The 20,878-nt window shown below is 44.8% G+C and overlaps 1 protein-coding gene across 1 annotated transcript in view; it reads right to left on the bottom strand.

Moving 5' to 3' along the window:
* LOC147717857 (uncharacterized) overlaps window positions 1–18,023 on the bottom strand; it is a 57,940-nt gene extending 39,917 nt beyond the window's left edge. Inside the window, exon 1 of the mRNA XM_086920574.1 lies at window positions 17,960–18,023. The gene's annotated coding sequence lies outside the window, so the exon portion shown is untranslated. The remainder of the gene's footprint in view (window positions 1–17,959) is intronic.
* Between the last annotated feature and the right edge of the window lie 2,855 nt (window positions 18,024–20,878).

Raw genomic sequence — 20,878 nt, forward strand, 5'->3', positions numbered from 1 at the left:
CCAGTGTCTTCTGGGATTCATGTTTCAAGGTTCATATTACATGGATAAGTGTATGCCGATGGGGTGCTCTATATCGTGTGCATATTTCGAAACTTTCAGTAGTTTTCTGCAATGGGTCTTCACGAAGAAAACGGGTTTCAGGCATGTAATGCATTACCTTGATGACTTTTTGTTCCTTGGGGCCGCCGGGGATGACGAATGCGGCCAGGCCTTGGCTGACTTTTGTGTGTTAATGGGTCAATTTGGAGTGCCATTGGCACCAGGTAAAACTGTGGGTCCCACGACTTGCCTCGAGTTTCTGGGGATTGAGTTGGACTCTAGTGAAGGTTGTTTTCGTTTACCAGCTGCCAAAGTGTTGAAATTCAGGGCAGCCCTGCAAGTATGTATAAATGCATCTAAAGTTACGCTGCATCAATTGCAGCAACTGGTGGGGAAGTTGAATTTTGCCCTGAGGGTGATCCCAATGGCCCGCCCCTTTTCCCGCTCAATTGCTCAAGCGATGGTCGGCCTTAAGGAGGGTCATCATCGCACGAGACTATCGGCTGAGGTCCGCCAGGACATGCGTATTTGGTTAGCATTTCTGGCGGACTTCAATGGTCGAGTCGTCTGGAACAAACCAGCCGTGTCCTCTGATGAGCTTGGTCTATGGACAGATTCAGCAGGAAGCATAGGCTTCGGCGCCATTTTCGGCACAAAATGGTCGGCACAAAGATGGCCGACATGGTGGCATGAAGAGGGGCTGACGAGTAATATTGCTTTCCTTGAATTGTTTCCCATTTTGGTGGCCCTCAGAACCTGGCCCGAAGGGTTCAAAGATCATTCTGTCATATTTTGGTCAGACAATATGACCGTTGTAGAATGCATCAACAGTCAGGCAGCACGTTGTAAAAGGATGTTAAGGCTGCTCAAAGAAATTGTCTTACTGTGTATGCAACTGAACGTGATATTCAGAGCAAAACATGTCCCAGGGGTGTTGAATCAGGCAGCTGATGCACTGTCTCGTTTTCAAATGCAGGCTTTCTCGGGTTTCCTTCCCTCAGCGGACCCAGAACCGGCACCTTTTCCCGAAGCTCTTTGGTCTCTCGGTGCCCCGAACTTCGTCACCTCGTGGGAGAAAGTCTAGCACCAAGGACGAGGAAGGCATATGAAGGGGCGTTTAGGGCTTATTTAGCCTTTTTAGGGACTGAGAGAGAGGGGCTTTGGGGCTATGAGGAATGGGTAGTACATTTTCTGATGTTCTTGCGTAGGGCTGGGAAGTCAGTGGCTACGGCCCAAAGGCATCGTGCTGCCATTTCCTTTGTTGCCAGGGCACACAATATCCAGGACCCGACAGCGTCTTTCGTGGTACAAAAAGCGCTGCGTGGGTGGCAACGCCTTGAGGGTCGCAGAGTAGATGAGAGGCGCCCGATAGGTCTGGATAGGTTGTCCCAGTTGCTGGATGCACTCCCTGCCACATGCTCGTCTCAGTTTGAGACATTTTTGTTCCGAGCTGCTTTTACGCTTGCATTTCACGGGGCAATGAGGATAAGTGAATTAGTAGCGAGGAACAAACAGGATGTGGTGGGGGGGTTGTGTCTAGAACACGTTCAGATCAGGGGCGAGACAATGACTGTCTCCTTTGTCAGGTCCAAGACCGATCAAGATGGGACGGGTGACTGCATAATCATTCGCAGGGTTCCTGGGTCCTCCATGTGTCCGGTAAAGTGTTTAGAAGATTACCTAGCACGAAGGGTGGCATCATGGGCGGGGACTTTGTTGAGACACGCGGACGCCACCCCACTGACGAAGTTTCAGTTTCAGCGGGTGCTTGCGATGTCAATTACCGCAGCGGGCTTGGACCCGGGCGAGTTCGGGACCCATTCCTTTCGGATAGGGGCTGCCACTGAAGCTACAGCCAGGGGTCTTAATGTTGAGCAAGTAAAACGAGTGGGGCGTTGGTCCTCCAATTGCTATAAGAGGTATGTACGATTGCACATGTTGTAAAGCTGTAATGATGTACTCACGCCTCTTGTTTTTGTTTGGTTTTCAGTTGCGCAAGCCTACGAGGCAGGGCGGACTATGCAGTCGACCCAACACCGGGCCAGCGGTCAGACATCACCGGCTGTGAAAAAGGAGGTGTGGGTCGTGGGCCACTCATACGTGAGGCGTGCCGCAGACGTATTCGGAGCAGGTGACATGATTCACGTAGCCTGGGAATACGGGTACAGGGTGTCCTTCTACGGAAGGGGCGGTCTCTGTATTGACCAGTTTCAAGCATTCTTTGAGGGTTTGTTAGCGCGGACGAGGTCACCGCCGTCTATAGTCATAGTACATTTGGGGGGCAATGATTTGGTCACCACCGGTAGACGACTTCTCCTAGAGGCAATGCTTTCCACTGTAAGTTGGTTGGCGAGGAAAGTTCCGGGGTGCATAATCGCGTGGTCTCATATGATCCCACGAAAAGTGTGGCGGGGGGCTATCTCGATTCCTGCTTTGAACCATTCTGTTAGAAAACTTAATAACAAAATGAGTAGGTTGTTCCGTTCCAAGACATTGCATTCTATCTCGCATGGTTGTATCAATGATGACAGTATGTATTTGGGGGACGGTGTGCATTTGTCTCGGGTGGGGAATGAGTTACTCATAGGAGACTTCTTAGCATGGTTAAAAAACGTTGAAGCATGACCTTTAGGTAGGACTTTTGTGGGGGGCCCGGATAGCCGGTCAACTATCCGGGCCTGTGGCGGTAAGGTCATGATCGGTGAGCACTAATTAGTAGATCCCTATGAGTGGGCGTCACCCAACACGGATGGGAGCGCTCGGGAGAGGTGGCCATTGGCCCCTCAATGGGGAGGCGGTCCCTTCTAAGGATGGGTCGCCGGAAGTAAAGGAAAGGCGGTCAAGGCACCTTCCTTTGTAGGAGGGGTTACAGCCCCCTCCTGGGGAATTTCCCAGGGCCAGTGACATCTGCGACGGCAGATGCGGTAAGTTGTGTGGGGTTGGGATAAGGTCTACGATACCTTATAGATACCTCACACGAGTATTCGAACGACCTTTAACTGGCGTCGAGTCTTTAGGTGCCCCCGTCAAGTCAAGGGAAATTGGTAGTAGTTGCACTTGAGGTACGCCTCCGTGCTGTCGCCCATCCCAAGTGGGAGGGGTAAGTCTGGTTAGGGATCTTGACACCGGTTATGACCTTGCCGTTGGCCCTTAAACGTTAGGATGTACAATTTCAATATGTCAAGAAATGTTTTGTAGGATGCTAGTTCGGCTAGGAGAACCTCTGTATTAGAGAATCTGTTATGGTTAGCCAAACATCGCAATATGGTAATGAAATTGTACATAACATGAAACGTTTAATGTTTTTAATTTTGTTTTAATAAATACGGCCGGGATGGTCACTCCATCCCACTTCCAAAAACTTCAAGAACTGTTTCCGGTTTCCCTCCTTTCGGGGATTGTGTTGAGAGGGGGTGGCGGGTATCTCGGCCATATGGAAAGGGGCGACCAACTCGGTCCCCCCGAACGTATGGCAGAGTGCCTCGATCCCCCCGGGAAGCCATTTTTGGGCGGGAGGCGCATCTCGGCTGGTATGCCCGAAGCGGCGTAGCTGGGGCGCGCCCGTTCCCGCCCTAGAGTGGGCTGGCCTAGACACTGACGCAGCCAGCCACGCCCTCGGGGCAGGCAGGGGTGGGTATACGCCCGCCCTGAAGACGGATAAAAAGGGACGCAAGACCAGAAGACATCCTCTTGTTCTTGTGCTCTGAAGCTGCACCTCCTCGCTACACGTGAGCTCGGGACAGAACGAAGAGCCAATTTTGACCCACCCACCAGCCCCTGAAGACAGCCAGTTGTTTGTAATAAAGTTGATTAATTTTGCTTCTGTTTTTCGTTTGCAGGTCGTAGTGTCATGTTGATGTTGAGTTTAATAAAGAATGATCGGTTTGAGTACGTTTTGCCATTAAAGAGATTCAGATTTAGTGTTGAATTTTATGCATGCTCTTTCGGTCGTAGTGGCCAATGTATTCTCAGGTTTAGTTAGCACTGTCGTATTTATTTTGGTAGGCGGTAAGGTCATGATCGGTGAGCACTAATTAGTAGATCCCTATGAGTGGGCGCCACCCAACACGGATGGGAGCGCTCGGGAGAGGTGGCCATTGGCCCCTCAATGGGGAGGCGGTCCCTTCTAAGGATGGGTCGCCGGAAGTAAAGGAAAGGCGGTCAAGGCCCCTTCCTTTGTAGGAGGGGTTACAGCCCCCTCCTGGGGAATTTCCCGGGGCCAGTGACATCTGCGACGGCAGATGCGGTAAGTTGTGTGGGGTTGGGATAAGGTCTACGATACCTTATAGATACCTCACACGAGTATTCGAACAACCTTTAACTGGCGTCGAGTCTTTAGGTGCCCCCGTCAAGTCAAGGGAAATTGGTAGTAGTTGCACTTGAGGTACGCCTCCGTGCTGTCGCCCATCCCAAGTGGGAGGGGTAAGTCTGGTTAGGGATCTTGACACCGGTTATGACCTTGCCGTTGGCCCTTAAACGTTAGGATGTACAATTTCAATATGTCAAGAAATGTTTTGTAGGATGCTAGTTCGGCTAGGAGAACCTCTGTATTAGAGAATCTGTTATGGTTAGCCAAACATCGCAATATGGTAATGAAATTGTACATAACATGAAACGTTTAATGTTTTTAATTTTGTTTTAATAAATACGGCCGGGATACGGCCTATTTCTCTAGGAAGTTTACAAGAAGCTAAACTATCCAAGTGTCCCTTTGTGCCAATGCCATGTGTATGAAAGCACTTGCAGCAGCCAATGCTTGTTAGTGTCTGCTTGAACACAACTGCCGTCAGAGGTAACGTACATGACCAGGGATTTCAGGAGTGATGAGACTGACACTGAAAATAGTCATGCTGTCTTGTTTTTCTTAACCTTAGAAATCACATTGAGATTTTTAACCCCTTCCATGCTAATGACAAGGTCACCTCGTCATGGGTGTAACCTGCACGGCGCTGATGACGAGCTGACCTTGTCATGAACAATGGGAAAATAAAGATCCAGCACCAAGTGGCAAAACCCTTAGCAGCCAAAGTGTTATATGCAAGTGGGTGGATGTAATAGTATATGCAAGAATGATGTATAAATAAATGCATGCATGATAAATACTTGTGAATAGATGGATAATTGTATAATTAGATGTGTGGGTAAATTTATTAGTAATGTAATGGTACAGCATTGTTAGATGCATAAATAGGTGAATGCATGTATGATAAATGGGTGCATGATAATTGGATCAGTTGATGGATGGATGCATTAATGATGTATGTATAATTGCATGAATGCATGCATGATAGCTGTATGCATGATGGAGTAATGGATGGATAAATAGATGAATGGAGCTTGCATGTAAGTATGTTTAGATGCAAGTGGGTGGATTGATTAGTGAGAGCATTAACTGTATAAATAAATGCATGTATGATAAATACATGCATGATATATGTATGGGTAAATGCATAATGCATGCATTATGGTTGTTTGCATAATAGAGGTAAGGATAAATGTATGATGCATGAATTATGGCTGTTCGTATAATAAATGGTTGTATTAATGAAATCATGAATGGATGGTGTGACAAAGTATGATGTATGCATGCAAATGGATTGAGTTTAATGCATGTTTGAATTATGTATTAATAAATAAAATAAATAAAACCTGGTATAACTCTTATTTACAATATACATATAATACTTTATATATTATTAGTATATAATATGACAGTAATTTGTAGCCAAGTAACATACATGCATAAGTGAATAAAATTAAGCACACTGCCAGTGCTCAGTTACACAATCCACCTTTTTTTATTTATTTAATGGATGAGAGTTGCAAGCAACGAAATAATAAATAATATTTTTTACCATGCAATATAATAATTTCCCGATTGATATATGCTTCATCCACCTTTATTATTGGTGCATTAAAAGCCTCATGTGTGAATGTTAATTACAATTGATTTGTAAAATCAAAATATATAAATAGCTGCAATTTTAAGGTAAGTACGAATTAGGGGGTTTAACTGCTTTTTCAATTCCTATTTGTTATATATGTATTATTTCTTAGCAGGCGAAGTGTTTATTGACGTTTTTTTTAAGCTAGATGCATATTGTGTGCACTTTCATGGAGAACGATTCCAAAAAGGAAGAATAAGTGGGAGTGGTTAAGTTACGTGGATAACAGGAAGTGAATGGGAGGGAAGAGAGGCAAAGCAAGCAGCAGAGCAGCGAAGTCTAGCATCGTAATGCCAATGTTAGTAAGGAACTGTAGCCTGTGCTCAGCAGTGGTTTATTGAAATAGCTGCAGCAGGTAGTAAAATAGAAATTGAGCATGGAGCTGTTTGTTAAAGGATATTGTTACGTGCTACAAGATAGAATCGAGAAGTAAGGTGAGTTAAAATAAAAACAACTATGGACTTTATATAGTGATCTGAAAAGTATTTTGCTGGTTGCTGAATTATAACATTCCGTTTAATTCGACATTGCTTAAATATATCGACAGCCTGTGATGTAAGCATTGTTAATGATTTAATTTCATGTAAAAAGACATATTAATGGTTGTGCGCGAATGCAGTCATTAATGATATGCATGTTACAATTATATTAGCGTTGTAATACATGCGTCCAGTTGTGTGTTTGACAGAATGTGTATGCATGCTTTTAAAAGATGTATTTGGAGGAGGAGGAACGCATTGCTGATTGTTTTTTTTTCAATGCACATCTTATTTTGTACATACGCGACATAGTAAGCATAAATATGGACATGTACATTTTATGTCTACCGGGAATTTTTTTATTTACTTTCGAAAAGGAGGTCTCGAAGTGGGTAGTGGGTGAATAAGCAGGGCCGAGTTGAGTAACAGCGGTGCTCAGTAACTTAATAGTTAACTGTTTGCAATGTGTTCAAGATTGGCTGAAATGTTACATTGAAACAAATCAGCCCGGGCGCCAGCCTTATGGCGCCGAGTAGCTTTTAGACGAACGTTAGAATGGAACAGTAAAGACTGAAAGACCGTTACAGCAGTTAGCAATACCCCGGGGCACTTCCTTGAACACTTGCTGCTAATGGTTGTAGCAGACGATTAAGGCCGGACTAAAATGTGTACGTGATCGGGAAAGGGCAGGAAGGCATCGGTAGTAGGTAGGTGAAAAAGAACCCTTAAAAGACTTCATAAAGTAAAGTACTTTTTATGTTAGTTTTTTAGCTAGTCATCGCTTATTGATTGCTGCGTTACATCGGCTAATTTAGTATTTAGCCTTAAAAGCGACCTGTGTATATGGGCTCCTACGCTGCGAAGAGCACAATTATATGCAGAAAGAACCATGTTTAAGTCAACGCTATAGGTGACATGGTATCACTGTTGCATGCAGCTTTTATTTACTACACTGAAGTCCGTGTTAAATAGAAATGCGAGATTACTTTATTCAAATACGATAGTCTAAGGAAAAATGCTGCAAGACAGGCAAGGAGCGGTTATATTTTAAAACGGGTTCGTTTTTGATTTTAAATAACTGCGTGTGCATGGCCTTAATAATAAGCATACTCGTGTGTAATATTTTCTAATTCAGCACAACAGTTTTGCCGATTATAATATTTGCAGGCAAAACAGCGAGTATTTATGTACGGTAGAAGGTACAGTGAATGGCGGCAATGCTTAAAAGATAGTATATTTTGCACAATAGAACACCCTTTCGTTTTCATTATATTTTAGCTATACAAATGCAAGTAACAGTACGAAAAACTTTGCTGAATAGTGTCACATTGACTCACAATGATATATAACTAAAAAAATGGCTTGCAATGGCCTGTAGCTTCTCGAAGCACTCACAAACATATGAATATATTATTGAACATGGCGTTTATTCGTGCTGGCGCGCATACATGATTTAATAGTACAAAGCACACTCTTTGTATCTGTTTTAAATATAGAGTTGTGCATCTCATCGTAAATGAAACCTGCATGCAAAATATCTAAATATCAATTAGGGTAGACCAAAACTGCGGGGCACTAAATAGAGTAACGAGTTAAAAAATTATAAAATGCTAGGTGAAGTCCGCACTATCTACAAGTGTTACAGATTACTTTATCTAAATACGGTTGTCTAATTAAAGGCGCTATGAAAAAAAACAACGAGCGGCTTTATTTTTTAAAATGGACTCGTTGTTGTTTATTGCTAAGTCGACACTACGGGTGACATGACTGCACGGTTGCATGCAGCTTACACGCACTTGGGTGAAGTCCGCGCTTTTTTACTTGCTACAGATGACTTTATTTAAATACAGTGGTATCAGCAAAGGTGCTATAAGACAGACAACCAGCGGCTGTATTTTTTAAAATGGGCTCGTTCTTGCTTATTAATTGCTGCGTAGCTTTATTTTGCATTGAGAGCCGCCATACTGACGCCTGTTAACATGGGCTTCCGCAGTGTAGGAAGCAGAATGATACAACAAGGAGCAGTTATATTTTTAAACGCGTTTGCTGTTGCTTTCAAATAACTGCGTGTGCATGGCCTTAATTTAAAGCACACTCCCTGTGTAATATTTTATAATTCAGCACAATAGTTTTGCCGAATATAATATTTGCAGGCAAAACATCTAGTATTTGTGTACGGTAGAAGGTAGACTTAATGGCGGAAATGCTTAAAAGCTAGTATATTTTGCACAATAGAAAACGCTTCTGTTTTCATTATATACAAACTATACAAATGCCAGTAACATTACGGAAATACTTTGCTCAATAGTGCCACATTAACTCACAATCATATAACTGAAAAAATGGCTTGCAGTGAACTGTAGCTTCTCGAAGCACTCACAAACATATGAATATATTATTGAACATGGCGTTTATTCTTGCTGGCGCGCATACATGATTTAATAGTACAAAGCACACTCTGGAAAGGGACGACCAACTCGGTCCCCCCGAACGTATGGCAGAGTGCCTCGATCCCCCCGGGAAGCCATTTTTGGGCGGGAGGCGCGTCTCGGCTGGTATGCCCGAAGCGGCGTAGCTGGGGCGCGCCCGTTCCCGCCCTAGAGTGGGCTGGCCTAGACACTGACGCAGCCAGCCACGCCCTCGGGGCAGGCAGGGGCGGGTATACGCCCGCCCTGAAGACGGATAAAAAGGGACGCAAGACCAGAAGACATCCTCTTGTTCTTGTGCTCTGAAGCTGCACCTCCTCGCTACACGTGAGCTCGGGACAGAACGAAGAGCCAATTTTGAGCGTTTTGATCTTTCTTTTTGTCTTCCAGATACTTTGTCGGAGAGATGCCCAAGAAAGGCTCAAAGGGAATGACGACTGACCAGATGGTTCGGGTCCTCGTTAAAGAGATGTCCGAAATAAAGAAGCGGTTGGCGGAGCGAGACGGGGAGGAGGGATCGGGGCGTCCATCGGCTGGGGCAGTTCCTGGAGGGAAGCCCAAGAGGCCAAAAAGGGGACCAGCCGGGGGAGACGTCCCGGTTCCCAGTGCCCCGCTCGAGGCGCCAGCCCCGGTACCGAGGGAGGGGAATCCGATTCCGACATCCGCCGAGGAGATGCCTCCCGAGTTGGCGGCACAGCTAGCAGCGTGGTTGGGCGACAGTAGCGAGGGCGCCACGGCTGCCGAGGCACAAGCGCTGATGAAACAGTTACGTGAGAAACGAGATGCAGCCAAGGTGCCCGCGCCGGCTGGGGGGATAGACAAGCCACGAGTGGCGGAAGCAGCGTCCGGTGCAGGTAAGCGGCCATTGCCGATCGCGAGGGATGAGTCAGCACCCTCCCGTAGAGAAAAATTGGGTCAACATGTTCCTTTGACAATAAAGGAAAAGATTTGGGCGGGGGAATATGTGAATATTTTCTCCCTGCTTGTCGATCATTATGAGGTGGAAACTGTTAAGGGTCAAAAGGATCTAATGCATCCGAGTGTTTGGCGCGCAAAAATGGCCGCCTTTAAAGTGAATGAGAATATTGGCAACTGGGGCAATGCATGGGGAATTTTTACGTCGATTTTGGGGGAACGTAGGCCTGAATTGCTTCCCGAGTTTCCTGTTTATCAGTCACGAATTATGGGGTACTCGACATCACACCAAGGTAACCAGTGGTTCTGTTATGATAACCTTTTCAGGAAAGCGATGGAGCATAACAAAAGTTTAACGTGGGACTGTTATGATTCTTTAACATGGGATAAGATGGAAGAATCAGGAATGTTGAAAATACCGTTAGTGGGGGGTAATGTTGGCGAGTCCTCCCGCCATTATGCAGGGACGCCCTTTCGGTCAGGGGCGGGTACCGATGATTACTCGAGACCTGCCGGCAATACAGGGAAAAGGGGTGTCTGTTTCAATTTTAACAAAGGTAAATGTACTAGGCCTCAGGGATCGTGCAAGTTCAAGCATGAATGTAGTGGTTGCGGGTCGCCCCATCCTGAGTCCTCGTGCAGAGCCAGAACGGGTGAGAATGGGGGTAGAGGAGGCACCAAACAGGTCTAATGTAGTCCGAGGGGCGCCTTTACCAACCCCGATTGATACCTTGGCGATGATTCCCTGGCTCAGTGAATACCCGGATCGTACTTCTGCTGGGGTGCTGCGGAACGGTTTTTCATATGGTTTCCGCATCCCGGTAGGGGACTTTCAGGGTGTCGGGACGTGCAAAAATCAACTTTCCGTCTTGCAACATACGACTGTAGTGCAAGATAAGATCCAGAAAGAGGTGGCCCGAGGTCGGGTCGCCGGCCCGTTTAGTGTACCCCCGGTACAGAATTTTGTCTGTTCTCCTTTAGGGGTGGTCCCCAAGAAGGACCCAGGTGAGTTTCGATTGATTCATAATTTATCAGCTCCTCATGGTCTTTCTGTAAACGATGCAATTGATCCAGAGGTATGTTCGGTGCGGTACGCATCATTCGATGAGGCCGTAGCCATTTTGAATCGCCTGGGGCCCGGGACGCTGATGGCGAAATCAGATATCGAGTCAGCGTTCCGATTGCTCCCGGTACACCCAGACGACCAGTGTCTTCTGGGATTCATGTTTCAAGGTTCATATTACATGGATAAGTGTATGCCGATGGGGTGCTCTATATCGTGTGCATATTTCGAAACTTTCAGTAGTTTTCTGCAATGGGTCTTCACGAAGAAAACGGGTTTCAGGCATGTAATGCATTACCTTGATGACTTTTTGTTCCTTGGGGCCGCCGGGGATGACGAATGCGGCCAGGCCTTGGCTGACTTTTGTGTGTTAATGGGTCAATTTGGAGTGCCATTGGCACCAGGTAAAACTGTGGGTCCCACGACTTGCCTCGAGTTTCTGGGGATTGAGTTGGACTCTAGTGAAGGTTGTTTTCGTTTACCAGCTGCCAAAGTGTTGAAATTCAGGGCAGCCCTGCAAGTATGTATAAATGCATCTAAAGTTACGCTGCATCAATTGCAGCAACTGGTGGGGAAGTTGAATTTTGCCCTGAGGGTGATCCCAATGGCCCGCCCCTTTTCCCGCTCAATTGCTCAAGCGATGGTCGGCCTTAAGGAGGGTCATCATCGCACGAGACTATCGGCTGAGGTCCGCCAGGACATGCGTATTTGGTTAGCATTTCTGGCGGACTTCAATGGTCGAGTCGTCTGGAACAAACCAGCCGTGTCCTCTGATGAGCTTGGTCTATGGACAGATTCAGCAGGAAGCATAGGCTTCGGCGCCATTTTCGGCACAAAATGGTCGGCACAAAGATGGCCGACATGGTGGCATGAAGAGGGGCTGACGAGTAATATTGCTTTCCTTGAATTGTTTCCCATTTTGGTGGCCCTCAGAACCTGGCCCGAAGGGTTCAAAGATCATTCTGTCATATTTTGGTCAGACAATATGACCGTTGTAGAATGCATCAACAGTCAGGCAGCACGTTGTAAAAGGATGTTAAGGCTGCTCAAAGAAATTGTCTTACTGTGTATGCAACTGAACATGATATTCAGAGCAAAACATGTCCCAGGGGTGTTGAATCAGGCAGCTGATGCACTGTCTCGTTTTCAAATGCAGGCTTTCTCGGGTTTCCTTCCCTCAGCGGACCCAGAACCGGCACCTTTTCCCGAAGCTCTTTGGTCTCTCGGTGCCCCGAACTTCGTCACCTCGTGGGAGAAAGTCTAGCACCAAGGACGAGGAAGGCATATGAAGGGGCGTTTAGGGCTTATTTAGCCTTTTTAGGGACTGAGAGAGAGGGGCTTTGGGGCTATGAGGAATGGGTAGTACATTTTCTGATGTTCTTGCGTAGGGCTGGGAAGTCAGTGGCTACGGCCCAAAGGCATCGTGCTGCCATTTCCTTTGTTGCCAGGGCACACAATATCCAGGACCCGACAGCGTCTTTCGTGGTACAAAAAGCGCTGCGTGGGTGGCAACGCCTTGAGGGTCGCAGAGTAGATGAGAGGCGCCCGATAGGTCTGGATAGGTTGTCCCAGTTGCTGGATGCACTCCCTGCCACATGCTCGTCTCAGTTTGAGACGTTTTTGTTCCGAGCTGCTTTTACGCTTGCATTTCACGGGGCAATGAGGATAAGTGAATTAGTAGCGAGGAACAAACAGGATGTGGTGGGGGGGTTGTGTCTAGAACACGTTCAGATCAGGGGCGAGACAATGACTGTCTCCTTTGTCAGGTCCAAGACCGATCAAGATGGGACGGGTGACTGCATAATCATTCGCAGGGTTCCTGGGTCCTCCATGTGTCCGGTAAAGTGTTTAGAAGATTACCTAGCACGAAGGGTGGCATCATGGGCGGGGACTTTGTTGAGACACGCGGACGCCACCCCACTGACGAAGTTTCAGTTTCAGCGGGTGCTTGCGATGTCAATTACCGCAGCGGGCTTGGACCCGGGCGAGTTCGGGACCCATTCCTTTCGGATAGGGGCTGCCACTGAAGCTACAGCCAGGGGTCTTAATGTTGAGCAAGTAAAACGAGTGGGGCGTTGGTCCTCCAATTGCTATAAGAGGTATGTACGATTGCACATGTTGTAAAGCTGTAATGATGTACTCACGCCTCTTGTTTTTGTTTGGTTTTCAGTTGCGCAAGCCTACGAGGCAGGGCGGACTATGCAGTCGACCCAACACCGGGCCAGCGGTCAGACATCACCGGCTGTGAAAAAGGAGGTGTGGGTCGTGGGCCACTCATACGTGAGGCGTGCCGCAGACGTATTCGGAGCAGGTGACATGATTCACGTAGCCTGGGAATACGGGTACAGGGTGTCCTTCTACGGAAGGGGCGGTCTCTGTATTGACCAGTTTCAAGCATTCTTTGAGGGTTTGTTAGCGCGGACGAGGTCACCGCCGTCTATAGTCATAGTACATTTGGGGGGCAATGATTTGGTCACCACCGGTAGACGACTTCTCCTAGAGGCAATGCTTTCCACTGTAAGTTGGTTGGCGAGGAAAGTTCCGGGGTGCATAATCGCGTGGTCTCATATGATCCCACGAAAAGTGTGGCGGGGGGCTATCTCGATTCCTGCTTTGAACCATTCTGTTAGAAAACTTAATAACAAAATGAGTAGGTTGTTCCGTTCCAAGACATTGCATTCTATCTCGCATGGTTGTATCAATGATGACAGTATGTATTTGGGGGACGGTGTGCATTTGTCTCGGGTGGGGAATGAGTTACTCATAGGAGACTTCTTAGCATGGTTAAAAAACGTTGAAGCATGACCTTTAGGTAGGACTTTTGTGGGGGGCCCGGATAGCCGGTCAACTATCCGGGCCTGTGGCGGTAAGGTCATGATCGGTGAGCACTAATTAGTAGATCCCTATGAGTGGGCGTCACCCAACACGGATGGGAGCGCTCGGGAGAGGTGGCCATTGGCCCCTCAATGGGGAGGCGGTCCCTTCTAAGGATGGGTCGCCGGAAGTAAAGGAAAGGCGGTCAAGGCACCTTCCTTTGTAGGAGGGGTTACAGCCCCCTCCTGGGGAATTTCCCGGGGCCAGTGACATCTGCGACGGCAGATGCGGTAAGTTGTGTGGGGTTGGGATAAGGTCTACGATACCTTATAGATACCTCACACGAGTATTCGAACGACCTTTAACTGGCGTCGAGTCTTTAGGTGCCCCCGTCAAGTCAAGGGAAATTGGTAGTAGTTGCACTTGAGGTACGCCTCCGTGCTGTCGCCCATCCCAAGTGGGAGGGGTAAGTCTGGTTAGGGATCTTGACACCGGTTATGACCTTGCCGTTGGCCCTTAAACGTTAGGATGTACAATTTCAATATGTCAAGAAATGTTTTGTAGGATGCTAGTTCGGCTAGGAGAACCTCTGTATTAGAGAATCTGTTATGGTTAGCCAAACATCGCAATATGGTAATGAAATTGTACATAACATGAAACGTTTAATGTTTTTAATTTTGTTTTAATAAATACGGCCGGGATGGTCACTCCATCCCACTTCCAAAAACTTCAAGAACTGTTTCCGGTTTCCCTCCTTTCGGGGATTGTGTTGAGAGGGGGTGGCGGGTATCTCGGCCATATGGAAAGGGGCGACCAACTCGGTCCCCCCGAACGTATGGCAGAGTGCCTCGATCCCCCCGGGAAGCCATTTTTGGGCGGGAGGCGCGTCTCGGCTGGTATGCCCGAAGCGGCATAGCTGGGGCGCGCCCGTTCCCGCCCTAGAGTGGGCTGGCCTAGACACTGACGCAGCCAGCCACGCCCTCGGGGCAGGCAGGGGCGGGTATACGCCCGCCCTGAAGACGGATAAAAAGGGACGCAAGACCAGAAGACATCCTCTTGTTCTTGTGCTCTGAAGCTGCACCTCCTCGCTACACGTGAGCTCGGGACAGAACGAAGAGCCAATTTTGACCCACCCACCAGCCCCTGAAGACAGCCAGTTGTTTGTAATAAAGTTGATTAATTTTGCTTCTGTTTTTCGTTTGCAGGTCGTAGTGTCATGTTGATGTTGAGTTTAATAAAGAATGATCGGTTTGAGTACGTTTTGCCATTAAAGAGATTCAGATTTAGTGTTGAATTTTATGCATGCTCTTTCGGTCGTAGTGGCCAATGTATTCTCAGGTTTAGTTAGCACTGTCGTATTTATTTTGGTAGGCGGTAAGGTCATGATCGGTGAGCACTAATTAGTAGATCCCTATGAGTGGGCGTCACCCAACACGGATGGGAGCGCTCGAGAGAGGTGGCCATTGGCCCCTCAATGGGGAGGCGGTCCCTTCTAAGGATGGGTCGCCGGAAGTAAAGGAAAGGCGGTCAAGGCCCCTTCCTTTGTAGGAGGGGTTACAGCCCCCTCCTGGGGAATTTCCCGGGGCCAGTGACATCTGCGACGGCAGATGCGGTAAGTTGTGTGGGGTTGGGATAAGGTCTACGATACCTTATAGATACCTCACACGAGTATTCGAACGACCTTTAACTGGCGTCGAGTCTTTAGGTGCCCCCGTCAAGTCAAGGGAAATTGGTAGTAGTTGCACTTGAGGTACGCCTCCGTGCTGTCGCCCATCCCAAGTGGGAGGGGTAAGTCTGGTTAGGGATCTTGACACCGGTTATGACCTTGCCGTTGGCCCTTAAACGTTAGGATGTACAATTTCAATATGTCAAGAAATGTTTTGTAGGATGCTAGTTCGGCTAGGAGAACCTCTGTATTAGAGAATCTGTTATGGTTAGCCAAACATCGCAATATGGTAATGAAATTGTACATAACATGAAACGTTTAATGTTTTTAATTTTGTTTTAATAAATACGGCCGGGATGGTCACTCCATCCCACTTCCAAAAACTTCAAGAACTGTTTCCGGTTTCCCTCCTTTCGGGGATTGTGTTGAGAGGGGGTGGCGGGTATCTCGGCCATATTTGTATCTGTTTTAAATATAGGGTTGTACTATCTCATCGTAAATGAAACCTGCATGCAAAATATCTAAATATCAATTAGGGTAGACCAAAACTGCGGGGCACTAAATAGAGTAACCAGTAAAAAAATTATAAAATGCTAGGTGAAGTCCGCACTATCTACAAGTGTTACAGATTACTTTATCTAAATACGGTTGTCTAATTAAAGGCGCTATGAAAAAAAACAACAAGCGGCTTTATTTTTTAAAATGGACTCGTTGTTGTTATTGCTAAGTCGACACTACGGGTGACATGACTGCACGGTTGCATGCAGCTTACACGCACTTGGGTGAAGTCCGCGCTTTTTTAATTGCTACAGATGACTTTATTTAAATACAGTGGTATCAGCAAAGGTGCTATAGGACAGACAACCAGCGGCTGTATTTTTTAAAATGGGCTCGTTCTTGCTTATTAATTCCTGCGTAGCTTTATTTTGCATTGAGAGCCGCCATACTGACGCCTGTTAACATGGGCTTCCGCAGTGTAGGAAGCAGAATGATACAACAAGGAGCGGTTATATTTTTAAACGCGTTTGCTGTTGCTTTCAAATAACTGCGTGTGCATGGCTTTAATTAAAAGCACACTCCCTGTGTAATATTTTATAATTCAGCACAATAGTTTTGCCGAATATAATATTTGCAGGCAAAACATCTAGTATTTGTGTACGGTAGAAGGTAGACTTAATGGCGGGAATGCTTAAAAGCTAGTATATTTTGCACAATAGAAAACGCTTCTGTTTTCATTATATACAAACTATACAAATGCCAGTAACATTACGGAAATACTTTGCTCAATAGTACACATTAACTCACAATCATATAACTGAAAAAATGGCTTGCAGTGAACTGTAGCTTCTCGAAGCACTCACAAACATATGAATATATTATTGTACATGGCGTTTATTCCTGCTGGCGCGCATACATGATTTAATAGTACAAAGCACACTCTTTGTATCTGTTTTAAATATAGGGTTGTACTATCTCATCGTAAATGAAACCTGCATGCAAAATATCTAAATATCAATTAGGGTAGACCAAAACTGCGGGGCACTAAATAGAGTAACCAGTTAAAAAAATTATAAAATGCTAGGTGAAGTCCGCACTATCTACAAGTGTTACAGATTACTTTATCTAAATACGGTTGTCTAATTAAAGGCGCTATGAAAAAAAACAACGAGCGGCTTTATTTTTTAAAATGGACTCGTTGTTGTCTATTGCTAAGTCGACACTACGGGTGACATGACTGCACGGTTGCATGCAGCTTACACGCACTTGGGTGAAGTCCGCGCTTTTTTAATTGCTACAGATGACTTTATTTAAATACAGTGGTATCAGCAAAGGTGCTATAGGACAGACAACCAGCGGCTGTATTTTTTAAAATGGGCTCGTTCTTGCTTATTAATTGCTGCGTAGCTTTATTTTGCATTGAGAGCCGCCATACTGACGCCTGTTAACATGGGCTTCCGCAGTGTAGGAAGCAGAATGATACAACAAGGAGCGGTTATATTTTTAAACGCGTTTGCTGTTGCTTTCAAATAACTGCGTGTGCATGGCCTTAATTAAAAGCACACTCCTTGTGTAATATTTTATAATTCAGCACAACAGTTTTGCCGAATATAATATTTGCAGGCAAAACATCTAGTATTTGTGTACGGTAGAAGGTAGACTTAATGGCGGAAATGCTTAAAAGCTAGTATATTTTGCGCAATAGAAAACTCCGTTTCCGTCTTCATTATATCAAAGCTATACAAATGGAAGTAACATTACAGAAATATTTAACTGAATAATGCCACATTGACGCACAATTATGTAACTTAAAAAATGACTTTCAATGAACTGTAGCTTCTCGAAGCACTCACAAACATATCAACAAATTATTACTAGCGTTTCGTCGTGCAAGCGCGCATACATGAAATAGTACAAAGCACAGTCTTTGTATTTGTTTAAGATATAGGGCTCTACTAACTCTCTGTAAATACCTGCATGCACAATATCAGGTGATCAATTTGGTCAGACTAGACTGCGGGCCAGTAAATAAAGTAACGAATTTAATGAATTATTGAATGCTGGTACATTAATAGCAGCAAATAATATTAAAAAATACGCAAATAAAAGCTTACCTTTAAATGCAAATAATTGGTAGATCAGCAGCGAAGTCCAGTACGAAGCAAATAGTATCCGAACGTAGGTTGTTGTTCTCAGCAACAGAGGGTCTGTGTAACAACTGGTAAAGTCCCAACATAAGTATCGGCTGCGATCAGATACCAAGCGTTAAAAGCAATAAAATGCAAGGCTCACAGGACTAACAAATACTTCAGTGCCGTGAGAAAGTCGGCTAAGTGCGAAAAAACATGTCTGGCACTTCTCAATGTAAATTAAAAGGGCAAAGGGGACTGTTCTTTTTAAACAGTTTCGTTTCTTTGAATGCATGCCGTGAGTTTCAGTTTTAAACACTTTCGTTTCTTTTAATACATGCTTGAGTTTCAGTTCGTATTTGTAAAATATAGCTTAAATGTATATTAGTTGTTTACCACAAGTCTTAGAATGCTTTATGTAAATGGATATATTTTTAAAGTAATGCATGCGGAAATATAATACAAAATGGATTTGCAAATGTATAGACGTAAAACATTTTGGTAAAATGCTGTCGGCAGTGTTTTGTTGTGATGCCTTTAATATGAGGCACATGGATTTACTTTAACTTTTGAATGAAGGCCTTTTACAAACATCCCGCTGAGTTATTGTATCGCTGTATGTAAAGTGAACGTATGCCTTATTCTAAGAATATTGCTGCTTATGTTTTATGGAGCTTTGTATTCAGCGATAACTAGTTCCAACATTTTTCACTCATTACACGCATAAGTAGATGCACCATATTAGAAATGTTAAACTCCTAAATCAAAGAAGGCAATGCCATGTGGCACATGAAACTACAAGTGGTGTGACAAAGCCTGGGTGTTTTGGCCAGAATGCAAGTATGCAAACTTCAACATTTGAAACTAGACCATCGAGGAACATACCGACGAGATATATAATTGCTGCGTGTAAAATAAACGTGTGCTATGTAAATCTGTAAAGCTTCTTGTTTACCATGTAAACACGAGCCTTGAAGGAGTATGCCGCCGACGATTTTACAAACGGGCTTTGTAATCAGTGAAAACTAACTCCAACATTTTGAACGTATTACACTCGAAAGTACATGCATCAATTCAGAAATGTTAGCCTTCCATATTAACAAAGGCGTTGCAATGTGGCACATGTAACAAATAGTTGTGTGGAATAGCCTGTATGCTATGGCTCAAATAAAAGCAAAAAAACATTAACAACATAATAAAATAAATATAATTATATAGACCTTTAACTGTTATACAGTGGATCAATGCCACTTTACACTTTTGTGTCAGAGCACCTGCTGCAGGAATGATAACTTTTTTGGAAAGTGAACGTGTACCTTGCGTATGAAACATTTCTTTACAACACATGAGAGAAACAACAAAAAGTGCTCACTATTGTTTACCGGTGCTGCCTGCATTTACTTTGACATTTAAAAGAAGGCCTTCGAGGAACAGGCCGAAGAAATTAGTTGCTAGGTATAAAGTGAAAGTATGCCACATTTAATATCTGTAAAGCATTTTCTTTCACATGAAAACACGATCTTTAAGAGGGTGAAGACTACGTTTTTTAAAACGTACTATATCAATTTGCAGCATGTTACTGTAAAGCTTTTTCTTTCAGATATCAATCAGGGCCTCTAAAGTTGGTGCCAACGACGTATTTAAAAAGCGCTATTTTTCCTTGCATTATGTATAATGCCAGTACCTTCAATATATAATGCAACACTTTAAATACTATAATCTTTTTCTTTAAATATAAAGCCAAAGCACAACATTTCTAAATCTCATTACACAAGCAGACATAGCATCGCCGCAGACATAGTGCCGCCGCAAAGCACATTTTGAAGTGCTGTTGTTATTTCCGACTGTTTACACCTACTAAATAACACCATGTCGATAACTGTAGGGGCGAGAAAAGAATGTGTAAACGAATTCATGCAAGTAGATACCTGCAGGCTTTAAAGTCTGTAGCAAACTGCTTACGGAAAGAAAATCAAAATAATGTTAGTGTAGACAGAAGCAGTACATCAAAAGTGTTTTATTATTTTTGAGAATATTGTACTGTAAGTAAAGGCACTCTAAGACAAGCAACGAGCGACTGCATATACATGGTATCTTTGTCGGTTTTAAATTGCTGCGTGTACATTCACTCGCTTTGTTTGGAGCCCCCCAATAATGGCGGCTGTATTGTAAGATAGGCTGATGCGCTCTAGAAAGCACAATTACACGCAGAAACAACCATAAGTAAATTCAACAATACAGGTTACATCGCCCACTGTTGCCTGCTCCTTTTACGCACTCGAGTGAAGTCGGTGCTAAATAAAAAGCAAGTGATTACTTTACTTAATGTTTTTGCATGTGAAGTAAACGTATGCCTTGTATGCCACATTTTATATTTGTAAAATAAAACACAATAACACAGAGAAAGAAACACAATATTACTTTATATATTTTATGTTGGAAAATGCCCATTGTTAAACGGTCAATAAAAATAAACACGTTCAGCTCTAAGACAAGAAACGAAAGTGATGGTAGAAAGACACATGATATTCTAATTATTTCGTGTTGAAATGTGACTCTGGATGAGAGTGAACAGTGAAATAAACACACTATGGGCTAAAACGACATAAGCTCGTTGTAGCTTTTAACTTGCTTCATGTGCATGGCCTCACTTTGCATTAAGCACCGCCATAATGGCGCTCTAGTCGAAAACAACATGCGCTCATTGTTTCTTTTAACATGGTGCATATGCATGGGCTCACTTTGCATTGAGCCCCGCCATGATGGCGCCTGTACTCTAACATTAGCTCCCGACGTTCCTGGGTGCTGCTTTCACGCAATGGCGCCTGGATTCAAACAATAACTCCCGCCCTTCTTGGGTGCTACTTTCACGCACTCGGAAGGCTGTATTTAAAATGTGGTCTG

This window comes from Lissotriton vulgaris, chromosome 5 (genome assembly GCF_964263255.1).
Source record: "Lissotriton vulgaris chromosome 5, aLisVul1.2, whole genome shotgun sequence".
NCBI classification, from domain to species: domain Eukaryota; kingdom Metazoa; phylum Chordata; class Amphibia; order Caudata; family Salamandridae; genus Lissotriton; species Lissotriton vulgaris.